The sequence below is a fragment of the Adiantum capillus-veneris genome, chromosome 18 (assembly GCF_014529385.1).
Source record: "Adiantum capillus-veneris isolate H3 chromosome 18, ASM1452938v2, whole genome shotgun sequence".
Taxonomy (NCBI): Eukaryota; Viridiplantae; Streptophyta; class Polypodiopsida; order Polypodiales; family Pteridaceae; genus Adiantum; species Adiantum capillus-veneris.
The window spans coordinates 112,811,933-112,830,175 of record NC_140948.1 but is presented as its reverse complement, the minus strand read 5'-3'; positions in this window follow the sequence as shown (position 1 = coordinate 112,830,175).

Here is an 18,243-nt window from a genome sequence, read left to right as displayed (position 1 = left end):
CTGGTGCTATGATAAACCCCCCCCTTGAACAGATAGGGTGTAGGTCAAAAAATTAGCTACCAAAACTGATTGGAGTTTTTGGTTCACTGCCAAACCTTGGGTTTAAGGTGCACCCAGTAACCTCATGAGAAGCGGTAACAAAAAAGGCTGAGAACTGACAAAAATTGGGAGGTCTTACCATTTATAGATGGCAGTGTCTATATCCCGTACAAGTTTTGATGTGATGATAACCGACAAGAATGACAATAATTGACAACAGATAATGTAAAAGGAGGCTTTGGCTAAAAGTTTATGACGGTTTTGACAATAGATAGAAGCTGACAAAAATATGACACTAAACTGGCAAAAAGTTGGTGAAATATTTGTACTGTAGTCTCGAAGCAGATTCCATGTGTTTCATTTGTTGATATGCCGAGTGCTTTGAAGAAAATCGTCATGGTCTGCATCACTTGCCGCATTGCTAGTTGTATATGAACCATGAAACTGGTATACTTGACATACGTGTTTGAGAGAGGTGCTGCATGTAAATTAAGATGCAAAATGCCGGAAAACATGGTGTTGAGAAGCTTGAAGTCGTAGGCTTTATTTATGCCTCAAAGATGCTTGTGAACCAACTTCATGATCTTGACCAACAGGGTGTGAAGACCCACTAAGGAGCAAGGCTCAAAAAATTATGGCCACTTTTTTAAAGTGTGAAAAGAAAAACCAAAATTAAAGATGGCAAGCTCTGTATAATGCTAAAAATAAAAAATATGTGCAGACAGCGTTCCTTGGGAACTCTAGAACCTATCGAGTCACCTCTTCAGCTGTGTTGAGAGGCTATCTACCTGTGAGTACCAACTGTGGCCTTTAGACGAGCTCCTATACCTCAACTGCGTTTTGATGCACTCCTGGCCACCGCTTGCAATGCTTTTGATGCGCTCCTGTGCTTGGTGACAGAACTTGGGCTTGCCTTTTTTGCAGCGACAACCAAAACTCTCCTTGCTTTGGCGGCCCACCTGGGCTTTCGCTATGCTATGAATGAGGATAGCTATAGAAACGTCTGTTGCAATATGCTATGGAAACGACTGCTACAGCAATAGCATTGTCTGTGCAACAATAGGAGGCTTGTACTTGGCTGTGGCAACCACTTGCGAGGAGTCCGATAATTGCCAACAGCACGAGCTTAATTACTTCACCAAGAACCAAGAGCGGCTCTGATACCAGTTGTTGGGAAGGCGGATAGGGATGATGAAGCCGGAGGGGATTCATGGCATGGATGATGAGCAGTAGAAAATGAGAGAGAGAGAGAGAGAGAGAGAGAGAGAGAGAGAGAGAGAGAGAGAGAGAGAGAGAGAGAGAGAGAGAGAGAGAGAGAGAGAGAGAGAGAGAGAGAGAGAGAGAGAGAGAGAGACTCAGCTTGAACAAAATTGCACGCACTGCTATTGTTCTTGATCATTGTATATAAGCCTTACAAAGTATATAAAGCTACAAAAAGCCATGCAAACTTGAGTCTCTACTGCATGCCTATAAGAGGCTTTTCCTATGGGCTGACCGACAAGGGCTTGAACCCAACAATTTTCACATCAGGTGCAGCATTTACCATGGCTGACAACAACACAAATGTGTCAAGATGTTTGTTGCTGAGGACAGATTAGATGGGGACAATTACCCTATGTGGGCTTACATGATGCAACATGTTCTTGTGTCAAAGGGCGTCAGGAATATTGTGCACGGCATTGATGCACATCCTGGTTCTGAGGATGTAGGCAATGTTGAGGATGTGGTAGGTCTTGCTGCAAGGATTTCTTCTATTAGAGTTGTTTTGCCTACGGTAGAACAATCTCGTTGGGATGTAAAGGATGCACAGTCTCATGCATTAGTTAAGTTGTCTGTGAAGCGCACTATTATTCCTCACATTTGTTTAGCAAAATCTGCAAAACAGGCTTGGGATATTTTGGATGGTCTTTATGTAAGTCGCAATGAGGCTAAAATTGCTTTGCTGCGTAAAGAGCTAGAGTCGAAGATTATGCATGAGGAAGATGATATGGACAGTTTCCTTGCTGGTGTCAAGGATATCAATGAGCAACTTATTTCTGCAGGTGAAGTCATTTCTGACAGTTCCCGTGTGCAGACTGTTCTTGATGCCTTACCAAATTCTTATCAGACTTTTGCTAGTACTTGGAGACTTATGACCCAAGGAAATCCTGAAGTTGTCAAGTTTGATGCATTATGCACATTGCTGTTGCAAGAGTCACTTTCCAAAAAAAATAGGACTAGACAGCTTGCAGTTGAACAGGCTTTTATAGCTTCTCAAAGAAAGGGTGGCAACAACAATGCAGCCACTTCTTATGGTTAAGCTACAAGTGGCAAAACTTCTGTTCCCAATGCTTCTGCTGGCAGCACTTCGTTTAGCAATTCTGGTGATAAGGGCAAAAAGAAGATGCGTTGCCATTATTGTAAAGCTAATGATCATTTGATCAAGCAGTGTCCTAAGTTAAAGGCCAAAGAGGCTAAGAAGAAAGAGGGTGGTTCCACTGCAAATGCTGGTTCCACTACCAATGCAGCCATTGTTGAGTCTTTTGTGAAAGGAGACTGTGAAGTTGATGTTGATGCAGAATGGGCTTTTAGTGCAGAGTGAACTTACAATCCTGCTGTCCATGATGCATGCATGTCAGTTGCTATAGACTCACATGTGTGGTATTTCGATAGTGGTGCTACAAAGCACATTACCTCACTACGTGAATTGTTCACCTCTCTCGAGTCGTCCCTCATGGGAATTTAGTCTCTTGTGCCAAAAATGCCTCTTATCAGGTTTAGGGAGTTAGAAAAATTGTGTTTACTGCTACAAATGGTAGTTCTTTCACACTTGTTGATGCACTTTATGTACCTGGGATCAAGAAGAATCTTTTGTCTGTATCTGCACTTGCTAGACTTGGACTTGTAGTCAAATTTGTGGATGACAGATGTACAATTCATGATCTCAGTTTTGATGATGAAATTGTTGCATCTGGGCTTTTGTGTTGTGGGCTGTATAAGCTCACTTTGTATGACAAGTGTGGACAAAATTTTTCAAATACAGTTGCAGATTCAAGGGCTATTTCAGATGCAAAACTTTGGCATGACGTTTTGGTCATTTAAATTTTGCCAGTTTGCTGCGTTTACAGAAGTCTAATATGGTTGCTTCTTTGTCGCCTCTTGAAGCAGCTATCAAACATGTTTGTGAAGGCTGTATTTTGGGTAAGATGCAGCGGTCAAAGTTTCCAAAGGATGGTTCAGTTCGGGCCATATGCAGGTTGCAGCTTGTGCATAGTGATGTTTGTGGGCCCATGCAAACTCCGTCTTTGGGAAATTACCTTTACTTTGTGACTTTCATTGATGATTACTCCAGGCATGCATGGGTATTTCCGCTTAAAGAGAAGTCTGAAGCTTTTATGTGCTTCAAATAATTTTTAGCTATGGTTGAAAATGTCTCGAAATGTACTATGGGCACCCTCCATTCCGGTCGAGGGGGGGAGTATATGTCTCATGAATTTAATGCATTTTTGGCTAGTCGTGGTGTTGAGCCAGCGGAGGATCACACCCACATTTTTGCTCACACTCATCATTTTGTAACCATTGATTGTAATAAATGTCTTTCCGACATTAATTTTGATTTGAGCCATTCATTAAGTAATGGGACCCAATTGAGTTTCCAGTTTGTAATCCCGAAGTAATTTCACTTGCTGATGTAATTAGTTAGAGGTGTTCTCACATCCAAGGCTGAGGTATATAAGCTAAAGTTTTTGTAACCTAACGGGAGATTATTAATCAAAGTGAGTTTTTGAGCGCCGTGACTGTGTCTGAGAGAGAGAGAGAGAGAGAGAGAGAGAGAGAGAGAGAGAGAGAGAGAGAGAGAGAGAGAGAGAGAGAGAGAGAGAGAGAGAGAGTCTTATCTACTTGCTACGCGAGCTATGAAGCCGCCATTGGAGAAGCGACACCGCCATTGTGTTAGCAACGGCGAGAGCTACGCACAGATACCAAGAGTGCGCGCTATCGGCTTCTATGTGTGGTAAGTTCCTACGAGCTTCGGTGTGAGTTTTCTTCCAACTCGTGTGTCGGAATTGAGCGTGCAGCATATCTATAGAACCACAACGAGTAGAGCTACACATTAGTACCATGGGGGTCAAGTTTCGGTCACCTGTATATTTTGGCCTGTCTTCATACGCGTTTACCGCACGGAGTGGTTATAGGTTGAGTTTGCAGTTCAAGTCTTTAGGGTGTTGTTCTTACCTAGTGTATAGACTTCCCCTTGAGTTTGAGATCGATTCAATGATTCTAGATCTTGTTTCATATAGCATTCGTTCGTAGTACGGATTTCAGTCACTTGCGTATTTTAGAACTTAGATTTGATTTCCTTAGTAGTGATTGTCATTAGAAGGTCGAGTAGGTGATTTGACACCCACCTAGTTGTTTCCATGCGCCTGCGGGTCAAGCTCTGTCCTCGTCTGACAAACTCTGTTGTTGGTTGAGTTCTCGCTATTTAGCTTCCGCTAGCGGTGTAATTGCCTTAACATTTGGCGCCGCTGCCGGGGACGAGAGCCCTAAGTAGGTGACCTTAAACTAATCCTACGAGGTGAGTCGTATAAACTACTTTGTATACTTTAGTTAGAAAAGATCTAGGAGTGGTGGACTCCGAAGATCTCGAGAGATACTAGGAAGTGGGGTATTCCTGGGTCTTCCGTGTTGACAGTATTTTTAGTTTAGCTTAGATTTGTTTGTTGTTTTGTTGGTGTTGAGTAGTTGTTGATAGAAGAAGAATTTGCTAGTCCGTGAGTGGCAGTGGATCTCTTTAAAATCACAATTACCAAACCCATTTTATGATTAGGAATATCTTAGGTAGGACTTCATTTGATCCTGATCTAGAGCTAGTAATCATTGGAGTATTTGCTTGATATGGTTGATTGCATGTTAGATCACTAAACCGTCGAGTTAGTAGTGAAACTTGCAATAAACAAAAGTCAGAGAAATTTTCTGTGTATCTGGGAGTTGCTGAGCACTTGAGAAAGCTTTAGGAAGGATTCTGTGCCAAAAAACTGGAAATCTGCAACTTTAGACATCATACGCGTATGATGTCTAAATGACCAAACAGAGACCAAAACATAAATTTTGACTTTACCAGAGTGTTCAAAAGGGGGGTTATACCCTAGTTTCAACTTAAAACAAGAGCATTAACACTCAAAGAAACCCAAAAAGACAAGTCAGAGTCCAAGAAACGCAAAGAATAGGAAATTTTGGATTCAGATCTTGTTTTTACATTCAAACCTGACAAAAATACTTGAAACTCAATTATAAACATTGGAGAAGGTTTAAAACCAAGAATAGTCAAAATCTGGGACAAAAGACATCATACGCGTATAATGTCTTTTAGCACATCCACTGCTTATTTTTGATATCTGACCCGACAAGATTGTTACAAACACTGTAGAAAGCAAAAATATCATGTCTTGACCCAAATTGATGAAAAAGACATCATACGCGTATGATGTCTTTGACCTAATTTTGGACATATTTTGATACTTTGCCAACACATATCCATTGTAATAGCTGTCTAGAGGTAATATTTCAAGTTTCATCCCATTTGGATCACAATTGACCCAAAACAAGTCAAAAGCGGAAAATTGCCAAGAAAAGCCTAAATTAGCCATAACTTGCTCAAACAGAGTTCAAACTGAATTTTGTGAGTGGACAGAGCATAAGGGGGCTACTGAGAGTGAGCATGACCAAAATAGTCCAAATCTGTGAAAAAAGACATCATACGCGTATAATGTCTTTTTCAGCATAACTGCAACAAAATTCTCACTTGATGAAGCAGAAGTTGTCCAACTGACAAGATTAAACAATTGACCAAGTATCAATCAGTTTGGATCAATTCTGACCACAAAAACTTGGGAAAACAAATTTTCGAGACGGAAAAGTTAAAGTCCTTTAGGGGAATTGATGAATTTGAGATTGGGCAGGAATCTCCAGAATAACCAACCAAAACAAGGGGAACAAGCAAGTGTCATATCAACCGAGGGAAGTGTAAACCAAAGTTGGGTGCAACCATTAGAGCCGATCTTTGAAGGAAGTGTTTTTGATACTTCTTCGGAGAGATCTTACGAGATTTTCACCGAACACTTGGAACACTTGAACCTGAACAACAGAGAAAATATGGCAGCAGGACCATCAAACCCTTCCACCACAATGAAGCTATTGTTCATAATATACCAGTACGACAATGAGCAAGGTGCCAAGATCTACCAAGATGGAATGGACCGCTATTGTGTAAAGATAGAAGATAGACCTAGTGAGTTCAAGGACTTAGTGCCTGTGAGCTATAGCGGAGATAGATATCTAGATGACGAGGGTACCATGTATTTGGTAGTCCTAAACCCTAACATTGTGGACAAGTGGGGATTGATGGGCACCAAAGACAAAGTAGATGAAGAACTTGAGGAGAAAGCACCAATAATGAACTTCCCTGATGCGAGGTTAAGAAGAGAGAATGAAACTACAAGGATCAACACTGATAACATCTATGTGGGGCTATACAAATATAATAATGGGGAGCAAGATCTCTATTATAGATGTGAAGAACCCTACACTGGAGAGTTGACAGACCAAAAAAGACTTTATGTCTTTACCTACACAGAGGGATCGGAAGTGAAAATTGCCGCTTACGACAAGTATGGGAGGCAATACTCAACAATGGGCAAGAAAGAATTAGAAGGATATACATACTTTGGGGGACCACTACATCAGTATTATGTTACTTCTAGCTCACAAAGACCAGCACCAACAAATGGAGTGCAAAACCCAATGACAACAGGAGGACAAAGAATTCAGGCTGCTGACTCTTTCAGTCAACCTCAGTACTCGAAGCCCGGACCAATGGGATCATTACATTCCAGAGAGTCAATGGATACGAATCGAGGTAGTGCAGTTCCAATCCCCATATATACCACTCCAAGTCCAAGGTTCGAAGCAGAACCATCACATTTACCTCCTAGTAGTAGACTCAGGGCAGGGGAACCGACAAGGGTAACCCATGAAGTCCATGATGCTAGAGAAATCTTTGCCAAAGAAGTATGGTGGTTCAGGAGATCCGTATGCACATATGTCACTCTTTAAGCAAGTTTTAAGAGCTGAGCAGATAACAGATTTCCATACACAATACGAGGGATTTGGTCTTAATCTAGAAGGTACGGCATTGACATGGTTTCAACCACTGAACAGAGGGGGATTCCATGACATTGACCATTTGCTAAGAGAGTTTGCTGAGGAATTCTCAAAATGAGGGATTAAGCACAATACGGTCTCACAAATATATGCTTTTAAACAGAGAGAACAGGAAAAAGTGAAGGAAGCTTCACTTCGCTTCAAACAATACATTGAGAGATGTCCAGTACGTGAATGACCACAAGATGACAGACTATCTGTTCTCTTTATTGAAGGATTGAGAAACGACACTCTCAAGAAGGACTTGCACTTGAAAGCTTGTACAAGTTTCGAGAAAGTAACGAGAGAAGCATTGTACTTAGTGGATAACTGTACGGTTTATGGAGAGGTGTCAGCGGATACAAATTTTGCATCCAGTAGCTCTTCCTCCGTAGCGAGCGAGACTACCACTAAAAAGGATGTTCAAACAACAACCATGCCAAATGTAGAGCAAATGATAGAAGATGCTCTAAAAAGGATGGCACCATACCAAAAACCATTGAAATGGTGTGCTATTGAACAAAAATGGACAAACCATCCAACAGAGGAGTGCTATTACAACAAAGGGTATGTAAGGGAGCGTCAGTATGCAGCTCCTACTCAATTAGCACCACCTCAGATACATCCAGTACCTCGATACCCAACGGGAAATGTACCAGGACCTATGGGGATAGAAAGACCGCAACCGGTATTGGGACAACAACCACCTTTACTAGGAGCAAGACCAGTGGGCATTAGATATGTACCAACCTTAGAGAATCAGGAAGAACAAGCCTTAGTGCATGTTCAAGCCTATTATGAAGAATCTGGTGCACACATGTCTCTAACTGTGTATTACCCACAAGAAGAACCCAAACAACCAGAACCATGGGGCATGATTGGGAATGTTGGAACACCAACAGTTACAAGTGCTTCTGATGAAGAGAGATACAATTTGGACGCAAGAACATTGATGTTCATAGCTCATGGAGGGTTAACAGGACAAAGACCATCCTATCCACAAAGGATGAATCAAGTGGGACCAACACCAGCACTAGGACCCTGTTACAAGTGTGGAGGTAACCATCTGATGAATGTTTGTTTACATACGGAAATCATTAGAATTAACGCTTATTGCACTGAGTGTGGGGTTACTCACTTCATTGAGGATTGTTCAAAGAATCCAAACAAAGTGCAAAAGACGACATTGAATATGCTAGAAACTATTCCTACCAGCAGTGGGTCCAAAAATGAAACTCTGATACCAACGCAAGTTGTTACTAGAGCTCAAGCTAAGAAAACCACTAGAGAACCTGAGAATGGAAAGTTAGCGACTGAAGTGGTTAGTCAAGGACCGCGGAGTCAGAGAAACACATGGAAAGCTAGAAAAGCACGCATGAAGTTGAGAAAAGAACGTGAAGACGCTATTCTAGCTGAGGAACTAAAGCGAACTAAAGATAGATTAGAAAAACTTGAGAGTCAAAACGGGAAACGAGAGATGAGCCCGGAAAGAACGAAACAAAAGAGTATCAAAGAAACAACGAGCTTAAGCTCAGGGGGATCAGTACTAGTCGACAAAGTACATGAACCATTGGACGCACTGATGAGAGCTTACGAAGATAGGTTAAAGAACAACCAAACACAAGAACAGAGGTGGATGACATACCCAAACGCGAAATTGGAAAAGCAGAGACTTGAAATGTGCCAGAGAATGATCGAGACTGCACAAGCCTTATTAGAACCACCAAGAGAAACAATGAATTGTGGAACGAAAAACCCAATTCAGCAAGAGACTATCATTTCACGGGTAGCTGAAAAGACTCCCAGTGCACAAAAGCCTGAAAATACACACAAGGATGACCGCATAGTATTGAACACAACCGATCAGGAGATAGAGAGTTTTCATCCAGTCATACAGAGGATTTACCGAAGAGATGAGGATTACAATGAATTTTGGAAACAAGTGAGAGAGGCAAACTTTGCAAACGAGCTAAGTTGCCAAGCTAATCAGACAAATTGGGAAAAGGACATCAGGAATCCTCCCATAGTGGAATTTGAGGCAAGATCTCAAGTGGACTTGGATCTGCAATCTTACTGGGGAGATGGGGGCTCTGTTAGAACAAAGGAGAGCAAACCTCATTCACTGAATACCTTACCTTCATACTTAGGAGAGTATGAAGCAAAATCCGAGATTAGAGCACTTCCCTCACGAAGAATATCATCAGAAAAAATGGACTCGCAAGGATTCATAGAGATCTTGTCAACACCAGTGACATGCACTATCACTCTAGCTGAGCTTTTGAGGCTAAGACCACATATGTGGACCACTGTAGGAAAATGCTTGGAGAAATTTGGGATAAAAGACCCAACATTGAGACTGCAAGAGGGTATACAAGAGCTGAGCAAACCACAAAATAACGCTAAGCCTGTACCCTTAAACAAGGTCGGAGAGTATTGCGAAGGTGAAGAGGGGAATACAACCTTACCAGTTGAATTCCAAGGAGTGAACACGATGGAAATACTAGACAGCGGAGCTGGGATAGCCATTGCTACAAAAGAAATCTGGAAAAAATGGGGGAAACCAGCAATAAGGAAGACTAGGTTGAAACTCCAATTAGCAGATGGACACATGGAGAAACCTATGGGGTTATTAGAGAAAGTCGTAGTAACTTCTTGCGGCATTGAATACGAACATACTTTTGCTATTGTCGATTTTGGCAAGGAGAATAACTATGATATCATACTGGGAAGACCATTCATAAGACAGTTGAAAATGGTCCAGGATTGAGGCTACGATCACATATACCTGAGAAATATGGAAACCACTACACGTGTGAACCTGAGAGACCATAGCTACAAAGATGTGAACCGAACACCGGTAGAGGAGTTTGATTCAACTACTTTGGCGGGATCCGAATTTCCAGCTTGGTTAGGTAAGCCCAAGGAGTTATGGATGTGTGGAGCCTCGAAATGTGGAAGTCTGAGGCGAGAAGAATATGTTTTAGAAAGGGCTATCGAAGATGAAACTTATATAGGAGAACCCTTTCCAGAGGACACGCTTGAACCATTAGAATGGATACACATTCTAGCAACCCTAGATGTTTGTGCAATTCCGGATGGTCCCATAACGAAATTTTGCGACAAGGACGAGTACGACGTGGTTCCGTACTTCATGCTGAGAACTATACTCGAAAAAGAAACTGAAAAGAACGATACACTGGAAAAGGAAGATGAAGAAGAGGTGTTTCACGACATTCCCGATCATCCAGAGTGGGGAAATGAAGCAGACAACGATTCAACAGACAATTGAAGCGGAAACGAAGAAACTATAACGGATGTCCGGTTTTATGATTTTCCGAACCAAACTAAACAACGCCAGAAACTCTATAGAGCAAAGAGAAAAACAAAGGGGGTTAGAACCAATCCGATGCCTAGAATAAAAGGAAAAAATCAATTCCTAATGCTAGTAAAGGCGGAAGATTGCGTTAAAAACAAGATTTCTGGAAGAATGAGAGGCAATGAGCAAAAGAGCTTACGAAAAGACAAAAGAAGCTCAAGAAATCAAGTTCAAAGGAATGAAACGAAAGCTGAAACAGAAAAATCAGAAAAGAACAAGCGCAACAGAGAACACACGGAGTCCAAGTTAGAACGTAGAAACAAGTACAGAGAGCTCAAGAAAACTCTGAAAGAAGTTTGGACGACAGAAATTGAGAGTGGAGAGGACAAAAACGCCAAAATCAAGGAAAACATGGATGTTCCCTCTCACTACAGGAAATTCACAATAGAGGATAGGAAGGTGGTATTAACCCAACCTATTCGAGAGAGAAGGGAGAACGAATCTTATGACGGACCGGAGGATGCAAAAAAAGTTGATTTAGCAGCTCCAGGTGAGATACCTAGACCTGTGTACATAGCCACAGATTTGTCTCCAGGCGAGGAAGAGAGACTTTTGAGTCTTCTCAGAGAGTAGAGGGATGTGTTTGCATGGTCTTATAAGGACTTAAAGGGAGTTGACCCATCAATATGCCAACACACAATCCCACTAAAACAAGACGCAAAGCCTAGCAGACAGAGACCATACACATATAATGATACGTTTGCTAAGCGAATCAAAGAAGAGATAGATAAGCTAATGGAAGCTGAATTCATATACGAGATTGAACACACCGATTGGGTATCTCCGATTGTGGTGGTACCCAAGAAGAACGGAAAACTCCGAGTGTGTGTCAACTTAAAGAAAGTGAATGCTGCAACAATCAGGGAAAATTATCCCCTGCCGATAACTGATCATGTTCTAGAGCGTGTATCAGGGAAAACAGCATACTCCTTTCTTGATGGTTTTTCAGGATATAACCAGCTAGCCATAGCACCGGAAGATCAACATAAAACATCTTTTGCAACGGAGTGGGGAATTTATGCTTATCGGGTTATGCCTTTTGGTCTAACCAATGCTCCCGCAACCTTCCAGAGGCTGATGACGCATGCTTTCAAAGAATACTTAAGGTTGTTTCTAGAAATATACATGGATGACTTATGTGTACATTCTCTTCTGAGAGATGAGCATCTAGAACACCTAAGAAAAGTATTTGAGAAATGTAGGACATATTGCATTTGTCTCAATCCTGAGAAATGTGTGTTTATGGTCCGATAGGGTAGAATTCTGGGACATATTGTCTCACAAAACGGAATATCCACGGATCTAGAGAAGATAAAAGTTATAGTGGATATGCCTAGACCAACCAATGCGAAACAAGTACAGAGCTTTATGGGACATTGCGGATATTATAGACGATTCATTTACATGTACGCTATAATAGGCCAACCACTTTACAGGCTAATAGTGAACTTTGAATGGACAGAGAAGTATGAGGAATCATTCAAGAAATTGAAAGAGGCACTCATTACTGCTCTAGTCTTGAAATCACCAGATTGGGAGAAGATATTCCATGTGCATATAGATGCTTCGGCATATGCAATAGGATGCATTATGGCTTAGCCAGAAGAAGGAAACATGGATTTTCCTATCTGTTACGCCAGTCGACAGCTCAACAATGCAGAGAAGAATTACACCACAACATAGCGAGAGGGATTAGGAATGATATATGCTGTGATGAAATATCGGCATTATCTTCTAGCCAACAAGTTTGTGTTTTTTACGGATCACCAAGCCTTGCTCTACCTAGTGAATAAACCATGCAATACCGGGAGAATAGTGAGATGGTTCATTATCTTACTGGAATTTGACTTCACGGTAGTAGTAAAGAAAGGAAAAACACATCTTAGAGCTGATCATCTTTCGCGATTGACGAATGGAGAAGACCCTATAGGAGTGGATGACGACATGCCAGACGCGTACTTGTTCAACATAGAAATGATACCGAAGTGGTCTCAAAATGTCGTTAGCCTATTAACCTATCGAGGAGAGTTTGATAGAAGAGAATACAACCAGAAACATATTGCTATTCAGTAATCCAAGAATCTTTAATTGGTTGCAGGAAGGTTGTATCAATTGGGAAATGATCATGTTTTACGACTATGCATCAATTTTGAGGAATATAATATATATCTGCGCGAAGCACATGTTCAGGAATGTGCATTTCATTGTTCAAGAAGAAACACATATAGGAATTTGTTACAATTGGGAGTCTATTAGCCAGGAATGAAAGAAAGCGTACATGAATATGTCACTGTATGTATTGTATGCTCATGAAAACCGCCAGCAGTGTATTCGACATTATATCAGATAATGATCGCTCCGGAATGGAGTCAGTATATTGTTGAATATCTCACAAATAGAACTTTCCCATAAGGAACGTCAAAAGCTCGTCAGAAATCTGTAGAGACAGAAGCTAGAGATTACGCTTTAATAGGAGATCAACTCTATAAGAGAGGTAAAGACAACCAGCTTAGGATTTGCGCATCAGAGTCTGAGTATGTGATAATCCTGGAGCAAGCTCATGGAGGAGTAGGTGGAGGCCATTTCTCAGGTGATAAGACAACAAAACTTGTCTTAGCCGCAGGAATATGGTGGCCAACATTACATATGGACGCTGAGGAATACGTTAAACGGTGTGATGACTGTCAGCGAACCAAAGTACCACTTAAAAGAGATGATATGCCGCTTAGACCAATGATGGGGGCAAGAGCTTTTGCAAAATGGCGGATTGATTATGTCGGACCCATTTCACCTCCTACATATAAGACTCATGCACAATACATCGTTGTGGCTACAGACTATCTAACAAAGTGGGTTGAAGCAAAGGCAACTCAAAAAGCAGATGCCAGGACCACGGCACAATTTCTATATGAATACGTCTTTGTATGATATGGATTGCCAACAGAAATTGTGAGTGATCGAGGCACACATTTTATAAATGAAGTGATAGAGATCCTTCTACATGAATTCATGGTAATCCATAGGAAATCAGCCCCGTATCATCCACAAGCAAACGGACAAGCTGAAGCAACAAACAAAACCATATGCATGGTCCTTACGAAGATTGTATCTGAGTCGAGAACTGACTGGGACCAGAAGTTGCATTCAACATTATGGGCATATAGGGTAGCATATAAAACATCAATAGGAACGACCCCATATAGCATGGTTTTTGGGCTAAATGCTATCTTACCAATAGAATTCTTGATTTCAACCTTAAGGGTGGCTAAGGATCTAGAGTGGAAAGGGCACGAGCTTTCTGATAGAATAGATGACCTGGAAAAGCTAGACGAGCTTCGCCTAAAAGCAGTAGCTTCTATCTACGCTCAAAAAAGGCGACAAAAGGAATTTTTTGATAAGCATGTGCGGACTAAAGAGTTTAAGGTTGGGGACTATGTCCTAGTTTACACTCTGAAACAGCATGCTAAGAAGCTTAAAAAGCGAGGGATGGGACCTCTGGTGATTAAAGATCTATCACCAAGTGGAGCCGTCAAGCTTGCTACATTAGACGGAGAAGAAATGCCCAATTGGATTAGTGGATGCAGAGTGAAAAAGTATCCTTTGCCGCTAACCCAAGACATGCTTCTCAAAATACATCAAGAAAAGCTGTGTGTCCAGAAAAAGAAAAAGATTGTGGAGGAAGCGCAAGCCGAGGCGAAGGAAAGAATGGAGAAAAGAAGACTACTGTGTCAAAAACAGCGCAATGAAGGAGCAATACGAATAAACGCAGTCAGTATAACAGAAATGGATAATGACAAAGAAGAACCCATCATTGAATGCAAAGTAGGAACCAACCAAATCAAAGCCAGAGCACTATTGGATTCAGGAGCTCAAACTAACCTACTTTCACTCAGTTTGTATAGACAATTGACAAATGCCACTAAATTACAAACTGCCAAGCAAGAGTTAAAGAGTTACTCTGAGAATTCAATCAAAACCGTCGGATGCACAGTTTTACATATACAAATTAACCAGTATGTGTATCCTCATATGTTTTACGTGGTTGAAGACCAAGCTACACAACATCCATTATTGCTAGGACAACCATGGCAGAAGCAATACAATGCAATGATTGACTGGAGTTCTAAATCAGTGCTTATCAAATACGAAGGTGAAAGTCAATCAGTTAAGTTCACCAAAGGAGCAGTGCCAACTCCAAAGGAAGAATCCAAGAACAAAGGTAAACAACAACCAGAGAAAAAGAAGAAGCAATGGCAACCAAAAGTTTCTATACAACTGGATTGCTCTTCGACGAGAAACTCTCAACATTGGATAAGGAAGACAAGCAATAATATAACAGCTCAACCTTGGGAAAAAACGGAGTCAAAGTTGGTATGGAGACCAAAAAAGGTTGTGCTAAAGAACACAAAGGTGGAAAACAGAGTCTTCAATACCAGACAACAGAGTGATTCCAGACAATCAAGGACAGTGAAACAGATCTGGATTCCAAAGAAGTTCATGACGGCACAAAGCTATAGCAACAAAATTTGGATCCCAAGGATTTGTAAACAGGAACTCCCTTCAGTACAATCCAAGGAAACTCCTAGGTATTTCAAGGTGAGGAAATCAACACAAAGAACAAAGCAGGTTTGGGTCGCAAAGAGTTTGTGGCAAGCACAAGCGAAGCGGAAGCAGATTTGGATTGTGAAAAAGAACAACAAGGTAAAGAAGAATCCATCTACTGATTCTACTACCGAAGTGCCAAAACCAACCCAAAACCTGACCACCAATCCTTCAATCAAACAAAGAGCAGCTTTATTGGAAAGACTGTTGTATCATCGCTCTACAATCGCATTGGAAACTTATGACCAAAACAACTACAATGCTTCGCCCACAGACACTTCATAGTCGTCCGGGAGGACTCAGACTAGGAGGGGCGAGGTATACAAGTATATAGGAGCTACAAAGCAGCTACAAGCGACAAAAACAAAGAAAAACAAAAAATTATATTACAAGGACAATGTCTTACATGATTTTGCAATTTTTATGTTTAATTGCGGATATTGATAATATTTATGCCCTTATATACCTTGTTTTGCAACAAGAAGAGATCAAATGATGAATTTGGGTCTCTAGACGTGTAAATATCACTAAATAAGAGTGTTTTTGGAGCTAAAAAGTGGAAAAAAGTGGTAATCCAAGTCCATAAATCACAAATAAGTGTATATTCATATACACAGGGTTACCAGCTATTTATTGTGTATGTTTGGAATTTTTTGGCTTCAATTTGCTATTTTCCTTTATTTTTTATGATTTCCTTAATAAAAGTAAAATAAAAATAAAAAAAAGCAGGTGAAATGAGATCGGAAAAAAGAAAAGAATAGACGGTGATGGTCCTAATGACAAGGGCAACCCATGGTAAAAATTGGGTACAATTCTGAAAAAGTTGCGGAAAGTCCGAAACGGCAGAATTTTGGCAAGTGGACGGAATTCTAAGAAAACAGGTCAAACGGAGTCCGATTTGGGAAATTTCAGATCCTAAAGCGCATCTCACAACGAGATAGGAGCACATGACAAATTTGGTGGCAAGTGAACCGGGAAGTCAGAAGTTAAGTATTTTTCACATCACTTTCAAGCTCATTCACACTATTACCTTCTTGGAAAAGAGCAGAGAGCCACAGGAGCATAGATCTTCTACGACCTTCTACGACTTCCACGAGAGCTCAGAGGACACCAGACATGAGAGGTAGACTCGTTGCCATAAGCTTTTGATGCTTATCATTAACTTTTGTCGCGAAAACTGACCAAAACCAAGAAACAAGAGCAGACGGGGAATGAGGTAGAATGCTAGGTAGTGGCTCCAGAATGAGTATCTCCAGGTTGAGACCACCAAAAGTAGGTCGGAACAACCGATTCGGCTACGGACACACAAAGCGTCATTTTGGCATAACGGTTGAAATTGACGACCGAATGAAATGAAACTTCACAAGCAACTTCAAATATACATGGATGACTTATGTTTGCAAGCAAAACCCAAAAGAAAGCTGATTCACGTACCGATGGTGAAAAAGACGCTTTCGGGCAACCAAATGGAGAAAGATGGAGAACGGGGAGCCAAAGTCAAGTTCAACCAAATAGATGGCTTCACAACATATCCAATGAGCTGGAAATGCAACTCTCGAGAAGAAAAGTTGAAGAAATTCAACCCCACGGCAAAGAGACGACTTCGGAAACTGAAATGCCTATAAGGGGGCTTTTTAGCTAAACTGATGACTTTTTAAGTTGAAAACTAGTTAGCAGGGCTTAGGGCACTAGCACAAAGCATTCTTTGCACAAAAAGACCAACATTTCAAGAAAAGACATCATACGCGTATGATGTCTCACAGCATGAATTTCACATCCATTTCAACATTTGAGTGCATAGCCTCATTCCACATGTTAATCACATCCTATGAACCAAGTATCATGAGAATTGGAGTTAGAAAACCCAAGGAAAACCAAAAAGACGCAAAGTAGGCCATAAAATTGATTTTTGGTCCTAATTTTGTCAAAATAACTCCAAACTCATTGAAACTTTGTAGGATTGTTGTTAAACACATCTACAAGCTATCTGGAACCAAAAAGCACCATTTTGACACAAAAGACATCATACGCGTATGATATCTATTTGCACTTACAGAGCCAAAACTGCTCATTTGTCATCATACATCCATTATATATATCTAATACATGCTACATATGAAAATTGGAACCATTTGGTCAAGAGGATCACCCCATTAGCCCAATTGAGGGAAAATCCTTCACCTAAAGCCTATTTTTGGCCCAAATCCAACATACTCAAGTCCAAACCAAGATTTGAGTAGGAACAGTCCTTCACTAGTACATGGGGAGTCCACAAAACCAATCCCATGCAAAATTGATGAAAAAGACATCATACGCGTATGATGTCTCCAGAGCCATTTTTAGCCCAAAATCTATCCAAACTTCATAAATCCACTGAATAAGCCTATCTAAAGCCAAATCCAAGCTTATAGAGAAATTTGGTCCAAAAATACACTAAAAGAAATCATACGCGTATGACGTCTCACTATGTGATTTTGGCACCTCAGGGCTTCAACCACCAAACAGAAGTGATCTACATGCCATTTGAAAGTGAACCACCAAGTTTTATCCAATTTGGATCATAAAATCCAATTCCCTTTCAAAATTTTGCCAAGAGCTGGAACTGGACTAAATTGGCCAAAACTTGACCAAATGGGATCCAAACTCAAATCCAAGCATATGACAATCATGTATACACTCTTAGCTACAAGCACAACCAATATGAAGTCATTTTGACACAAAAGACATCATACGCGTATGATGTCTCCAGCATGATTTTGAGCCCATTTTGCATATTTTTTCACCTACCTTGCATCCTTAGGCCTTGAATAGCTCATGTTTCAATTTTCAAGTCATTTGGATAGTTAAAAGCTTCATTTCGGCTTTCAGTACTAAAAAGACGCTAACTTCTGAAATTGGAGTTACAGGATCCATGGATTCCACCAAGTCATCGGCAACGAAGAGAAAAAGACCGACAATCAAAGATGCTATTGCAGAAGCGGAACCATTTGACATTCCAGCAGAAACCCTCAAGCCAACCAAAACTTGGGTGGAGGAAGCAGTATTGG